Genomic DNA, 15862 nt, shown 5'->3' with positions numbered 1-15862 from the left:
CATCATTTCAAAAACACACACGTTCCATCTATATCCAAAATGAGGGACCTAGGGGACAGAGTTGACTCTTGCAGCGCAATATTTGAGAGCCTCGGTGTGGTAGCCTACCGCACACTCCCCGTAAGAAGTAAATAAATGATAATGAGAGTTTGGGTAATTGGTGGTTGTCTGTTTGGCCTAGAATTTGATACTGGTGATGTTGGCAATTTGGCAATGCACCTAACTGGGGAATAAATCCATTGCAGCCAAGAATTGTTCCGGGTTTTCGATTTATGCACACTAACAGGCTGTTGAAGCAGTTGAATTGTTCACAACGGAGATCGAAAACAATTATACCTTAAATGAGTCAGTGAAGACAAGTACGGCATATTTTTAGATCACGGCAGCAGCCCTACTTGTCCTGTTGTTGATTCTAACACTGTGTAGCTGAAGAACGACCACCACAGATCAGAATTCAAGTGGTTTAGCCAATGGCAGTTGGTTCAAGTTTGTGAGAGCGTGTTTTTCTTGGTGCTCGTGGTTGGAAATGTGTCAGACTGCGCAGCTCGAAATGGCCTATGACTGTGTGTGGTTGTAGGCAATTTCATATCATAACAAAGCAAGTTTTTATGCAATCGATTTACTGTTCTCAGCAGAAAAGAAAAAAAGAGTGAGAAAACTGTGAAAACCTGCTGCTAAGTGTGCAATAGTGCTATCACCGTTATGTCTGCATAAAGTAAAACTAAAAAAAAACATGCCAACGGATTATTCAGTAGTATTGATCAAGGCTGTTAGTGTAAGGCGCAATTTGTGTGTTTATAGTTCTGCAGAGGCTGACGAGGTTTTGTTGTACTCAGAAAGTGAAGAACTGAGAAGGCCTTCTGATCTTGTTAGACATCACAGTCCATCATTGTTCTTTTTCTTCTTCTCCATAAAGGTACCACAGCAGATCAAACCCTGTCTCTAAAACTTCACCCCAGTGAGTCTCACTTAATTGCTATCCTCACTGTAGATCGATAGCCTGTCAGAGATAAATAAAAGATAGTCCTTAAATATGCTCATCCAGGCACGAAAAGCCACATGTCCCTACGTAAAGGACAGCCAAAATTCAGCTGAATGTTCATTAAAGGTCAAATACCAAATAGAGAATGAGACAGAGGCTGAAAGAGTTCGTATACAAGGATAAAAAGATTTTTTATAAGTGTAATCAAAGGCACAGCTACTCAGGCATAAATAAGTTTATGTTAAGTGTGAAGCGTACTATTAATCCTGTCACAGAGAGGATAGCATAGAACAGCAAATTATAACCAAACCCTCAAATAAATTCAAATTACAATGTTTCATTACCCATTAACTTCCTGTCTTCCTACGCTGCTTATTTTTTCCTACACATGGGTCAAACGGGTCAAATTTTACAACTCACCGCACACTTGTCTGTCACAGCTTCCGACACCCAATGTGCGATTCACGTATTCACATTAACTACTGTCTGAAGCTCACTACTTGTGCTACATTCTTGCAGCAGTGACGTGAAATTAAAGAAGATGCTGTGACAGAGGAGTTGTCAAACAAACAAATAGGCTAAATATTGACCAGGAGAAGAAATATCTAGTGGAAAATGTGGGAATGCTCTACTATTACGAGAATCCATGGTCTAGTGTGCGGACTTGATAAGTTCAAGGTTTTGTGTTTTTACGTGCTTGGTACTGTCTGAGAAGATCTTCTGTGAGAAAGTGTGGAAACAGAAATATGTCGAGAATTTAAATTCCTGAGATGCAAGTCTGATGCCAAGTTTTTCAGTTTGTGTGGAGTTCCTCGTGTGGAGTTTTATGAAACAATGTTCAATCAAGCACAGACCCAAGTGTGTGGCGGACCACAGAGAGCCACGGAGGTGTCTCGTTCTCATAAACATCATGAACCGTGGAGCAGAGAGAGGTGCGATTTCGAATTGAACTACAAATTCTGTAAATCATCTGTTCCTGTGTTGTTTGAACTGTGCGTGTTTGTGTGTTCAGATTTAAACAGAGCCAGAACGTCGTCTACTCTTCACTGAAGTAGTCCACCAGTGCCAACCACTGACGTCCAGCTGCTGTCTCTAAACGTGGTCCTATTCAGGAACTTTGCAACTCAGAGACCATTCACATGTTGAGCCGATATTTTTCATGTTTTATGTATTTCATTATTGTAGGCAGACGAATATGAGTCAATATACCAGATCTTACTTTGTGAGTGTTAAATGTCCTTTTTTATGTTGGTATACGTGAACCATAATGAGTTAAAGCACGCTTGCTTTAGTTTGCATATACTTAGTTTCTCTGCAGAGAATTGAATAAACTTGTTCTCTTCTGTGATGTCTGAGATGGAAAATATTTGACTTCTTCCGGTTGTGCTAACTGACGCATGCTTTATTTCACAGCAGAATAACCATAAACATAACACTAAACACAACACAAGAACCGACTATATATATAAAGACAAACCAAAAAAATATTAAACTAAAGGCATCTCGTGTCACAAAAATCAAGCACAGGAAACCACAGCTCATCCAGAAATTTTGTCCATGTTGTCACTGTAAATCTTCACAGAAAAAACTTTATTACAGAGGAGAACTTCCGCATTGATGTGTAAAGTGTCACTGGAACCGGCCCGCGAGCAGCTGAACTCTATTAAATTATAATAATAATAATGAAGTGTAATAATAATACATATAGCAACTACATTATCTAGTAAGAGAAACAATAGCAATTTCACTAAATGTTAAGCTTGGATTAAAAGTTAGTGGTTATATTGTCTGGTGCCTCTAGTGGTAAATAAATTAACAAGTGTTACAGTGGATAGCAGATTTTTTTCTTGTATAAATTGAATATGACAACACTGCAGGGTATTGATTCCATTTCAACGTGACAGGTGATGTGTGTGTACTTTGTAAGATTGAAGTTATCACTTGTGTCATTGTCATGGTCATGGGTTAGCTCATGCTTTTTCCCCTAGTAAACTAAACTTAACTTTTCTATTTTTAGTATAAGAAGTAGGTGTATTTTCCTAATATGAATTTTAACAAGAAAATTATTTTTCCAATTTACAGTAAAAGCTAATTAAGATTAGCTTCCCTTGGCTAGTTTTTTTTTTTAAAGTGAGGGGCATTCCTGAAAATATATACCTGTACTGTCCTGACCTTGCCTCTCACTCATATGTGTAGCTAATGTTGCAAATCTATTGAAGTCAACAACTTGCAACACTTGTGTTTTTGGCGTATGTGTCGTGTTAGAGGCAGTGTCAGCGCAGCAGCAGTTTAAATGATGTTTCAATCAGAAGCAAGAAAATAAGTTGATGCTACAGGGAAGGACGGCAGAGGCCTGCAGATGAAGCTCTGATGACGAGTACTTGTGTTTTTATATGATGAAAATACTTGCTACATTGCTGTATTGTGAAGTGTGATATAGCAGAAGCTCGTTCATTTTTGGAAACATTATTGAATGATGAAATTCTTTAAATGAATGCGTTTGAACCGTTACAGAAGCACCCTCCGAAATTTCAGGAAATTTTGACTGAGCCATAGAAAAAAGGAAATGGAAAAAACTTATAAGTAGGTGGAGGGGTACCGGTGTCCTGTGCCAAGTGATACTAATAAACGGTTAGTAACCAACCGAAAAGCAGCCGCAACATTACGGTGCTTATTTCGGTCTGTTTTGTTTCCTTCGAGCTGTAATACACTTCTAAGCTCAATCATTAACGTTTCCGGAAGATAGTAGTGCGGGTCCAGGTACGTACGTTCTTTACGGAGCAGGGAGCGTACAGATTTTTTTTTTTTTTTTTTTTTTTTAAGGTCATCAGAAACAAGCAGCATGTGACCATCCACGTGATGCGGAGCTCAGTTCATCCTTTGTCCAACTGTTTTTTTACAGATTATAGAAATGAACCAAGTCGAAGCGGTCAAAACCCCCTGGCTGTAGCTTTCACAGCAACAATATGAAAACTCAGCAGCAACAAGTGCTTTAAGCTGATACTGTGAACTGTCAAAGGCAGGCTAACACCACGAAATGCCGATGAAACACCTGCGTACGCATAGCGTTTTTTTAAAAGCCCAGAAATGCGCCGTATTTGAATAGTTGCGCGAGACCTTCACACTGGTGACATCTCCTGCGGGTGGGTTTGCCTGTTATTCGGACCCTGGATTAGCAACATTCCCCCACATAACTCTCGGAAGAGAGAGTCCTGGCCCCTAGCCTGCCAGTGGTAGCAGAAATGAGTGATTGGATTTGTATGATGGCAGCAGTCAGCTGTTCTTCTTCTGCGTTAGTAGCTAATGTTGTTCGTTGTGTTAATATTTACGTTGAAGTAGGCTAACCACGTTATTGAATTAATGCATCGTAAGGTTTGAACTAGCAACATCATCAGTACGCTACAGTGTCTTTCTTGTCTAGTGGCAGATAAGCTCCCTTCACCCTGCCAAAAAAGGCTAAAATGACCAGCGTTTTTTGGACAATTAAGTTGGTGTTTTTTTATCCAGTTGTTAAGCACTGCTTCTCAGCCAAGAGTGATACCGATAATAGCCGCCATAGGCTGCCAGAAAAAGTGCTAAAAATTGTATCTTTTTTACAAAAAAACCAGCTGTAACATGAGAGGTTTTGGGACACAAAATTGTGTTCTCTCATTCTGTAAGCACCGGTTCAGCACCGTTGAAGCATCCGCAGCCGTTTCAAAGTACCGGTTTGCAACGTATCCGATAAAACCAATCGATACTCGCATTGCCCTACTTAAATAAAGAGACTGCCAATCCTTTAGCTACTTCATTATATGGAATTCCTGGGCATCAACATCCACGAGGATTGATGCTGGTCCACACGCAGTTGGTGTATCACAAAAGCACAAGACAGCACTCTTTTCCTGCGGTGCCTGGAGAAGTTCGGGCTATGACCCCATGAATAGTCTTAAACTTCTAGTCGATCCACCATTGACGAGTATGACTGGCTGCATCACCAACCCGTGGAACGGCAGCTTGTATGCTTTGGCGCACATGCTCTGCAGAAGGTGGGACAGATCAGCACAGCGTCATTCACACGGCTGACATGCAGCCATGCCAGGATCTCTACAGAAGCGCTTGCATTTAGGACACTCAGAGATCTCTCTGTCCATATGGAAATAGACATAATAAAGAAATTGTAAAAATCTTTGCATCAGATGTGGCCTTCTTCATATACTTAATCATATACAGCTTCATATGATGTACTCATGAAACTGCCACTTTCCCTCCATACTTTCATTATATTGGTTTAGGGAAGTATCCAAAACTAACAAGTTTTATTTGTTTTATTAGCTTTGTTTCTTTACCTTTAACTGATCAAAGGAACTGAAAAATCAATAATCGGTACGACCAAAGTTATTCTCCATTCTCCATTTCGTTGTGTTGTTCTATTCAGGTATGCTTTTACTGCATCCGCAGTGTGAAATGAAGCTGTTGCCAATTGGATGCTTTCCAGATGGTATTGCATGGTGGATCAAAATCCACTTACTTTTCTGTGTTCATAATTCTTTTGGCGGTCACAGGCTAGTGCTGATGTCAAGTCTACATAAATGGAGAGAACGGCATCGGGAAGCGGACCCAGTGCAATTAACCATTTTGATCTTTAAGAATGAGCACACCAGATCGGTCAGGGCCTGGATTAAACATGACTGCCTCTGGTACTGTTGGCTACAGAATGCAGGGGAAAATGTACTATTGTTACCCAAAGACAAAGAGGAACGGGTGAGAGGTAGTGAACGTGGCTGAGTTTGAATACCTTGTGCACTACATTGTCAGCTTACAGGCTTATTTTATCTTCTGTATTTTCAGTTTTAACTCCTTCAATATCCACATTTTGTCGACTTTGAAGTAGATCTAAGATTGATGGACTCTGATGCTTAATGAATAAACTGCAATATGATATTAGAATGTTATCACACAGTTTATCGGGGGAAAGTGTGATTTTTAGCTTTTAACCAGCTGTTAGTTTTGTTTAGTCGGCTCTTGACTCTCTCCAGAGACAGGAAGGTAAAAAGACTAATCTGATGACAATAATTAATGGAAAGAATATCAGGACCAATTAAGAATTTTTATGCATGCTTCTGACTTCTGTTCAGTACATGAGATGTGAGGTGAGGAGGAAGAAGAAAACATTTCATTAGCATCCTTGACATTTCTTTGCTAAAGAAACAATGCTAACTGTCTGCTGTCTGTTCTAATGTTAGCATTTAGCTTAAAGCAAAGGACCAGTTGTTGGTTGTAGAAGTGAACTATGATGGAGACAAGACGCAGCTGTACCTCTCATCTTTGAATTGTTTTGCTTCTCTTTGATGATGATTTCTGCATAGCTGGTGTCTTCAGATGTCACTGATGAGTACACTGCAGCTGAATCTCTCACTGCACAATAAAAGACACACAGGACCATCAGCTAATAGGAGAGCTGCTCCCGCAGATGTTTTTGCTACTATAGAAAACCTTCAGAGAATACATAACATTTCAGTTATAGATAATAAGAGGTGTATTCCAAATTTAAATGGGTTTTAAAATGTTGCCACCCATCACAAAAAACTGTGAAGTCTGTTAAAAAACAATCTGTAAACAACACCAAGTAAGTTCATCTAATATGAGGAATTAATTCCTATTTTAAATAAACAGCCCTGTGTTGAAACAGCTGCAGCTGAAGTGTTTCTTTCTATCAGAAACAGGATGCTGGACGACTGCAGAGCTGTTAGCTTCAGCTAACCACAGACTACAAACACAATGAACACAAAGTAACACATAATAATAAAGTTTTAAGACAAAAACTCATATTTTATAGAGATTATTCTTTTCTAGCCTTAAATTGTTGACAAAGAAACAAATCAAATAAAACAACATGTTTGTAAAAGTGTGAATTAATTTAAGTAAAATGTGAAATGCTCGGACATATGCAGAGGGGGGATAGTAAATATACTGGACAAAGGATTTTAAAGATGGTGCTGCCTTGCAGGAGTGTTGGTGTGACAGAAGAGGATGTGACAGACGATAGCAGAGTGATTCCAGATCCAGAGGCAGAGTTTTTCCCTGTCAGTCAAATGTTTATCTCAGCTGTCAAAGCTGGGTGAGAAGCATCCAAGTTTATTTCGTCTGGAGGTTTTTGCCACGTTTTTGCCACTGTTATCTGTTGTTTGCACTATTGAAGCTTTCTTTTCTTTTTTTCTTTCTTCTTTCTGCCTGGCAGTTTTTGCAATTACAATCCATGGTGATGTTTTGAAAATTACAATTCAGACACAGAACTGTTAATTTTATATATGTAAGATGTAACAACTTGAAGATGGCAACTTTTGCATGCAATGTAAGCACAAAACAACGTTAATCATAATACATGTGTAAAGAAACCAACACATGTAAAAAATGTTAAGTCTGAGTCTCACCTTCAGGTTTCCTGTTAACACATCGTCTCACCAGCAGAACCAGTAACACCAGTAGAACCAAAACACAGACTGATCCAGCACATGACAACACAGAGAGAACAGGAGGAGAGAGTGATGTAGGTGGAGGTGTGGTGGTGTCTTCCCCTAAAATAAAGCAAACACAGTCATTAAGTTGTCGTCACATTGTGAATGTTGAAAGCTGCAGAAACACAGACAGGTGAGTGTGTCACCTGTGACAGTGATCCAGCTGGATGGAGACTCTCCATGACCGCTGATGTCACACTTGTAGAGGCCTTCATCAGACCTGGAAACATGCTGGATGGTCATGTGACCTGTAGTCTCATCCAATAAGACAGCCATCTTTATAGAAAGCAGCTGGGAGGTTGGAGGGAGTGGTCTTTGTTTTACAGAGCAGAGTGACGTCATCTCCCTCCATCACAGGGAGGACAGGACTCTGCAGGATCACTGATCCACCTCAACACAGAGACAAACTACAGCATTTCATCCATTTACACACAGCTTCATCAACACTAACTCCACACACTCAGCTTACCAGTGACTGTCAGGTTAACCATGTTACTGATGGGACCCTCTCTGGACTCACACCAGTAAACTCCACTGTCCAGTAGGAAACAGTGATTTACATGAAAACCAGCACCTTTCCCCACCCATCTCCACACTGAGTCCTCTGTGTTTGCTTGTGTTTCTCCTCAGAGTCCATCCAGCAGAGCTGTCGTCCTCCTCACAGCTCAGAGACACAAAGTCTCTTTAAAGAACTGAGAGCTGGGACTCACAGTCAGACGAGCTGTGAGGGTTACAATGAAAAACTGATGATCTGTTGTACTTTACAGCTGTGAAACATGAACCCAATCAGGTTATATCAGTGAGCATTTATCAGGTTTAAACTGTGACAGAAGAAGGTTACTGACCTTTGGTTTGTTGTGCAGCTCAGCAGTGAGATCAGAACTAAAGAGAAATGACACTCAGGTTGATGTGAGGTGAACATAAAGAACAACTCCACACAAACAGCTCGAACAACCTGAGGGTAGAGCCCTCTTTCCAATAACTGAACACCCTTAGTAACTTGAAAAAAAGAAACTTTATGAAACTTAAAAATAGATAAAACTACGTCAACCATCACCCATTACTGCCACTGATGCAACTAAACCACATACCACAACATGTCCAGGTTCAGTTTCATTTCAAGGAAATTTAACCACATTTACTCAGGGCCTTCTTGATGTGCTGTTCTTCTGCTTCTCTGGCCGTTTTGTCAGTGGGGATGGTGTTCGCTCTGTGTTATAGCGTCCTGATGACACCCAGTTTGTGCTCCAGTGCATGATGAGAGTCAAACCTTAAGTACTGATCCATATATGTAGGTTTAACAGGTTCAGACCTGCAGTTGGTCCTCGTGGTGTTTTGAACTTGAATTCAGCCTGATTTGTTTTTCATGTCTTCTCCTCCATCATCAGTTATCAGGAGAGCAGACAGTCAAAGTACAAGAATTCAAACAAACACAGAGATTCTACTTACAGAGCAGACACAGCACAGATGTTTCCTTCATCGTCCTTCTCACTCATTTGAGCTTTTTTTCATTTCTGTCACTGACACCAAGTAAAGCCCGCCCTCTTCCTCTGAGCACCAGCTTTCTATTGGTTCAAACACAGAGGTGGGTAATTCACTTGTTCAATTGTTCAATCAAACCAGGGACGCTGCTGTTATGGAGCTGAACTGGAACCATTCAGACACTGAGGCCCTCTGAATACATTTTAATTACAGCTGTGCAGAGACACACTGATGACTGACTGGAACACTATGATTCACATTTTACATTAACACCATCCTCACACATGTTTATATGTGGCCACTAGAGGGAGATGTTGGGCTTTACATACTAACATGGATACAAGCAGATCAACAACGATGTTGTCATAGTTTGATTAAAAGACATTAACATAATAAATATGTCTGTATCTATTGAAAATAAAAATTTTTATCGTAAATGGTCTGTATTTGTATAGCACTTTACATGTTCAGTCATCCACCCATTCACACACTGGTGATGGCAAGCCGCCCTGGGGTGCACTGACAGAGGCGAGGCTGCCGGACACTGGCGCCACTGGGCCCTCTGACCACCACCAGTCGGTGAAGTATCTTGCCCAAGGACACAACGACCGGGTCTGTCCGAGCCGGGGCTTGAACCAGCAATCTTCCGATTACAAGATGAACTGCCAACACTTGAGCCACGGTCGCACCTCAGTGTCACTGTGGATAAAGATTCTCTTCATTTACACATATTTTTGAGATGGTACTTAAATAAGTTGTGGAGAGTGTGAGTGTTACAGAACTTTTTGGATTTTCAAATTTATGTGTTCTTCTGAAATTCAGGAAATCCTGTTTTGTGCTCCTCCCTGCTCCCATTTCTAAGGTCATAACATGGAAACTATGTGTTGGCAAATGTTTAGGCAGGTGTTGTTTGTGGTTTGTTGATGTGATTTCAAAACGTAGTGCACTTTTCACCAGAGAATAATTACACCATGTTTGACGAAACACACAGTCAACAGAAAGATCTATATTTAGACATGTGCTTCATGCATCTGCTCTAATAACATATGAACAAAGTGCTCAGCAGTGCGCTGGATGCTAGAGGCGTTTTTAAACATAAAGTGATTCCAGGAGGAAATTCCATTTATCCTTTTTCTTCCACTTATTATTGTAGATGGCAAATGCAATACATTTATGGAACTATTCAACTTCTAAAATACTCTCGGTCAATCATATCACATCTTTAAAAGTTACTTGCAGCTCTCTTGATATTACTTTAGCAAATCACAATCTATTTTAAGCCAGTGCTGGTCCAGTTGAAGAAGATGGTGTGAGTTTAAAACATAAGCTTGAATATCAATGTGTGTGAGTGCTGTCCATGGTGCTGATCAACAGCTGGACTATCACAAGCTGAATGGACTCAGGCCCAGACTGTCTTGAGTAATACAGTGGGTTTATTTACAAGTTTGTGGTGCAACAATAGCCCAACACAGTAGTGATAAACCCCATTTCCTGCTCCACATTGCCATTAAGTAATTTGGAGAGTGATTTATTATTTGCAGAGCTAAAATTCAATGTATTCAGAAAAAGTCTTTGTATCACAAGACAGAATCATGACCTGAAACTACAATGGAGCTCTGATAATCTACATATAGTTATAGACATGCGGTATTTATTTGGTGGAAGCCCCTTACTGCCTTCATAACTTTGTTAGACACCCCTGCTGCCACTCTGGGAACCATTATTTTGGTAAAAAGCAGTTAAACACAAATGACCTCGGGAGTCAATTGAAAGATATCACACTGTCAAAGTATTGTCATGTGAAAAGCAGCTGCTTTGCTTGGAGCTGGAATGTAAATGTGTCTTTCTCTCTATCAATATCATAGATAATTGTGATATTTGGCTCGAACTCTATTGAATTGCTCAGTGTTACCAGTAGACGGCAGCAGACTTTATATGTGACTCATTTCCTTTTGAACCACACGAGGAAAATAAGTGAGAGCAAAGATTTATTATTCACACGCAGAAATTAAGTAGTAGCTGAGGGAACAAGAACAAGGTGTTTGAGTCACACTTAAATATAAACAGTGAAGCTCTGGCCATGAAACACATTAACATATTTATATTCTTTGTCACTGCAGCAAATACACATTTAAATTTTCAACTAAACATATATCCTCATATGATTTTTGAAGTTTTGAATCATTTTAGTTTATATCAGCGAAAAATTAATGTGTGGATGTCTTCTGGTCTCAGGTGCTGGGGGCCAGTTAGAGACCAGCAGCTGGACGTCCGTGGTTGGACTTCACTGAAGAGTAGATGGTCTCTGGCTCTGGTTTAAAGTCTGAACACAAACAAACACATTTCAAACAACAGGAAACATCATTACAAACTTCATAGTTCTTGGTGACTTTGTTGAAAGATTTAGTCACATTTCTAAATGTCCTGTGATAAACTGGTGTAGCCGACCTCTCACCATTAACAGCTCCAGCTCCCATGTGAAACAGTGAAGCAGTAACAGTGAGCAGTGGTGCAGCACCTGTGTGAAGCGAGGTGCTTCACAGCCGTGTCAGAGTGAGCAACTAACATTTTAAGCAAGTGTGAGGGTGAAAGTGGGCTCACACGTGGGTTTATTTAGTGTGACCTTTGTATGACATATTAAAAATAGTAGCTTTTAAGTCTTAAGTCGCATAGATATCATGACACATTTGATTTAATTAACCTTGTAGCCTGTACACTGGTGTAAAATCGGTCTCTTTAGGACATGGCTGTCTGAGTTAATGAACAACTGGTGAAAATATAACTTTGATTTATGTGTTATTAATTAATAAATTTAATGATTTTAAAGGACTTTTTATTTGTTTGTATATATTATTTAACAGGCTGATTTTCTATACATTTTAATATGATTTAAATTTCAGAAAATGTTCAGTCGTTGTGTTAAAGAGTTGTCTGGGTCAGCTCTTTAGACCTGTTTTAATTTAACTGCCAAGCAAGTGTGCCTAATATTAATGTTGGTGTTTGGCCTCTGCAAACATTAGAACTGTTTTTGGTATGTACTTTTCATAGAACCAAAACTGGGGTATCAAGCTTTAGACACAGCATAGACCAGTTAGACCACAGCTAAAAAGACTGTGTGCAGATTGACCTATGTATGTAACGTTTGTAAATAGCTGTAGCTTTTCATGGTCTTTCTTTTTCCATTTCTCAATGCTTCTGCTGAGAAACAAGAAATGACGAGCTGATGATGACCAACCACAGAGCTGGCACCTTTTTCAGTGCAGGCTGAGACTTGACCACAGTGCAAGTTCTCAAAATATAAACAGTGTCATTGCCCACACCAGAACAGAGAAGTGTCATCAGCTTCAAACTAAACTACAGGAAGTAGCTGCTGTGGTGTTAGAACTCTTTTTATGCCCTTCATATTAACAACACTTTCACCCTGATAACAAACTGTGTGCACTGAAGCCACAGAGCAGTATAACTGAATTTAATTGAATTCATATTTTTATATAGCGGCCGCTCACAAAAACATGAATACACTGATGCAGACCTCTGGATGAGTCTGTTATTTGTTAAGGTCCAGCGTGCCCAAAGAAAATTGCAGATGTTTCATATTTGTACTCCCTCCAAGAGGAAGCGCAAACACTGGGATCTCATTAAAGTAGACAGTCGAGTCTGATGATGCTTGCTTGGAGTAAAAGGGGAGGGGCAACGGTTATTGTGGTGATGATAAATGGTAAATGATTCTTATATAGAGCTTTTCTACACCGAGCACTCAAAGCACTTTACACAACTTGCCTCATTCACCCATTCACACAAACACTTTTTCCTTATGATGTTTCTATTTGTGTTCTTCTATCTAACATTCATGCACATTCATACTCCATCGGAGAGCAACTTGGGGTTATTATCTTGCCCAAAGTTATTTGGCATCCAGACTGGGGATCCAGTCCTTCCACCCGACCTTCTGATTAGTGGGCGACCTCCTCTACCATCCCAGTCTTAAAGTGTGGTCAGTCTTATCAATGAGATCTCTGAAGTTGTTTGGTCAAAATATTTGTGGAATTTGTTTTATATTAAATGATCATATTAAAACAATGAGTTTATGAAGGCAAGTCTTTAACCTATAATCATATTGTTGAATCTATATTTGAGGAGAGGGGTTTTATCAAGGAAAATGGTTTCACAGTTTTGAATATGCAAGTTTTGTTTATGCACACTTTGTTGTTCAGGGAAACTCAGTGATGAGGATCAACAGTCAAAAGACGTAAATCCCTGCCTGTATATGTTATAGATTGAGTCTAATGTATATCAAAGTTTGTATGACTAAACTTCAGGTCTGCATTTTACACAGATGACCATCAAATCCTGATCAGAGGCCATGTGATTGGTGGTCATTTTAGCTACAGCTTTAGAATTTTTACTCTCTCTACTTGGGGCTTTGTATCTAACGTAGCCATTAGCATGTGACCTTAAATCAAGGTCAAGGTCAAGCTTGTTTATATAGCACATTTCCAAAAGCTCATGCTGCACAAAGTGCTTTGCAAACTAAAATGCAACGAAAAAAGTAAAATGTACAACAATTTTGCAATTAAATATAAAAAAGAAGACAATAAAACAATAAGACAATAGAAAGAACTAAAACAACAATGTGTGGGTTACCTCGTGCTGAAATCCAAGAAATGTACAGATCTAATATTTAGAGGCAGACTATTACAGAGTGTGGGACCTGCCACACAGAAGGCTCTGTTGCTGTGAGTTTTAAGTTTAGACCATGAAATAGATAACATAAGTTTGGAACTGGACCGCACGGTTCTCTCTGGAGCATAAATAAATAGGAGCTCGAATAGGGAGGAGGGGCCTCAGCCTTTTAGATCAAAATCAAGGTGGGCCTGCAACTGTATATAGATCACTTTCTCCAGAACTCTTGAAAGAAAATGGGAGCGTTTCATCCATCTACATTTTTACATGCTCCACAGTGTCCTCAAATAACTTTATTTTTAATAAGCCATAAAATGTCTGTGCACAGAATCAAAAGCTCAAACTTTTCTGAAGTATGATATAAAGCATTTCATAAAAAAACAACAACAACATCTGTACAACCATTAAAGAATCTTGTAACAAAAACACCCAGAATTACCTCGAGTTCGATTGGTTGATATTTGGATGTCACCATACGTGATGTCATCTTCTACAGGTTCATCTTGATCTGGTGAAATGATCCAAATTCAACAGCAACATGTTTTACTTAAAAACTCTAAAGTTAGGATTTTAATTTAAAAAAATGATATACAAAGAATGTTGAGTTACTTCCATGGGGATCAAACATCAATGCAAAACCATCAAATCATTATTGATGTAAAGACTATAACATGTAGATTAACATGAACTTCAAATCTAAAATCAAAAAGTCTGAGTCAGTCTCACCTTCAGGTATCCTGTGAACACATCGTCTCACCAGCAGAACCAGTAACACCAGTAGAACCACAACACAGGAGGATCCAACACATGACAACAGAGAGAGAAGAGGAAGAGAGAGTGGTCGAGGAAGAGTGATGGAGGTGAAAGCTGGATGAGAGGTGGATGTAGGTGGAGCTGTGGATGTAGGTGGAGGTGTGGATGTAGGTGGAGGTGTGGTGGTGTGTTCCCCTAAAATAAAGCAAACACAGTCATTAAGTTGTCGTCACATTGTGAATGTTGAAAGCTGCAGAAACACAGACAGGTGAGTGTGTCACCTGTGACAGTGATCCAGCTGGATGGAGACTCTCCATGAGCGCTGATGTCACACTTGTAGAGGCCTTCATCAGACCTGGAAACATGCTGGATGGTCATGTGACCTGTAGGCTGCTTCCTGATGAGGGAGCCATCTTTATAGAAAGCAGCTGTGAGGTTGGAGGGAGTGGTCTTTGTTTTACAGAGCAGAGTGACGTCATCTCCCTCCATCACAGGGAGGACAGGACTCTGCAGGATCACTGATCCACCTCAACACAGAGACAAACTACAGCATTTCATCCATTTACACACAGCTTCATCAACACTAACTCCACACACTCAGCTTACCAGTGACTGTCAGGTTAACCATGTTACTGATGGGACCCTCTCTGGACTCACACCAGTAAACTCCACTGTCTCGTTCAACGATGTAACTGATGTCACAGGAAGAGTTAAATGATGTTCCCCACCCATCTCCACACTGAGTGATGTTTCCTTTGCTTGTGTTTCTCCTCAGAGTCCATCCAGCAGAGCTGTCGTCCTCCTCACAGCTCAGAGACACAAAGTCTCCTTCAAAGAACTGAGAGCTGCTGGGACTCACAGTCAGACGAGCTGTGAGGGTTAAAATGAAAAATATTTGATTTGTTATATGAAATATTTTTGTTAAAACTTTTATAATTCTGTGATTAATGCTTAATTGAATCAGTTTTATATTTGAGATCAGGCTGCAGACCTTCTGTATTTATTGTCTGTGCTTGCTTCTGTTCATTGTCACGTCATTAACTTCCATAGCCTCAGACCTGCTGTGTGTTTTAGTTCTAGTTCAGTTTCTAGCCCTCCTAGTTTTGTTCTGTTTTTGACTTATGCCTGCAATAATGCAGTGGACCTCGAGTTTAAGTTCTGCCTCTACGAGTCTGCATATTGGGTCCTTTTCCTGCCTGCATACAGACATGACAGTCGTGAGCTTCTCCAAGATCTTTCCATTTTATGTTCAATAAGCACCGTCTACGTGCTCATGGCCCTTCCCATCGCTTCAATCATAGCGGCTAGCCTTGTGGAGTTTTGAACAGCCATAAGAGCTTTCTTTAATATCAGTAAGCCAGGGCCGAGCCAGCTCCGATCAGCAAGAACCCTGTTATCACGGTTCAGAACAAGTATAGATCTTCTGTCCTAAATTGACAGTCCCACCAGGCACACACCAGTGCTG

The 15862-nt window shown here is 40.0% G+C and overlaps 1 long non-coding RNA gene across 1 annotated transcript; it reads right to left on the bottom strand.

The window, feature by feature from the left end:
- Positions 1 to 11214: 11214 nt before the first annotated feature.
- Positions 11215 to 14432, bottom strand: LOC113018289 (uncharacterized). The gene is made up of 3 exons (XR_003271747.1): positions 14371 to 14432; positions 14084 to 14152; positions 11215 to 11284 (listed from the first exon to the last, which is right to left on the bottom strand). It is a non-coding gene; the product is annotated as an uncharacterized LOC113018289 (long non-coding RNA).
- Positions 14433 to 15862: the final 1430 nt, after the last annotated feature.

Source organism: Astatotilapia calliptera, unplaced genomic scaffold (genome assembly GCF_900246225.1).
Source record: "Astatotilapia calliptera unplaced genomic scaffold, fAstCal1.2 U_scaffold_55, whole genome shotgun sequence".
Taxonomy (NCBI): Eukaryota; Metazoa; Chordata; class Actinopteri; order Cichliformes; family Cichlidae; genus Astatotilapia; species Astatotilapia calliptera.
Note: the sequence above shows the minus strand (reverse complement) of the source record. Positions and strands in the feature narration are given on the sequence as shown.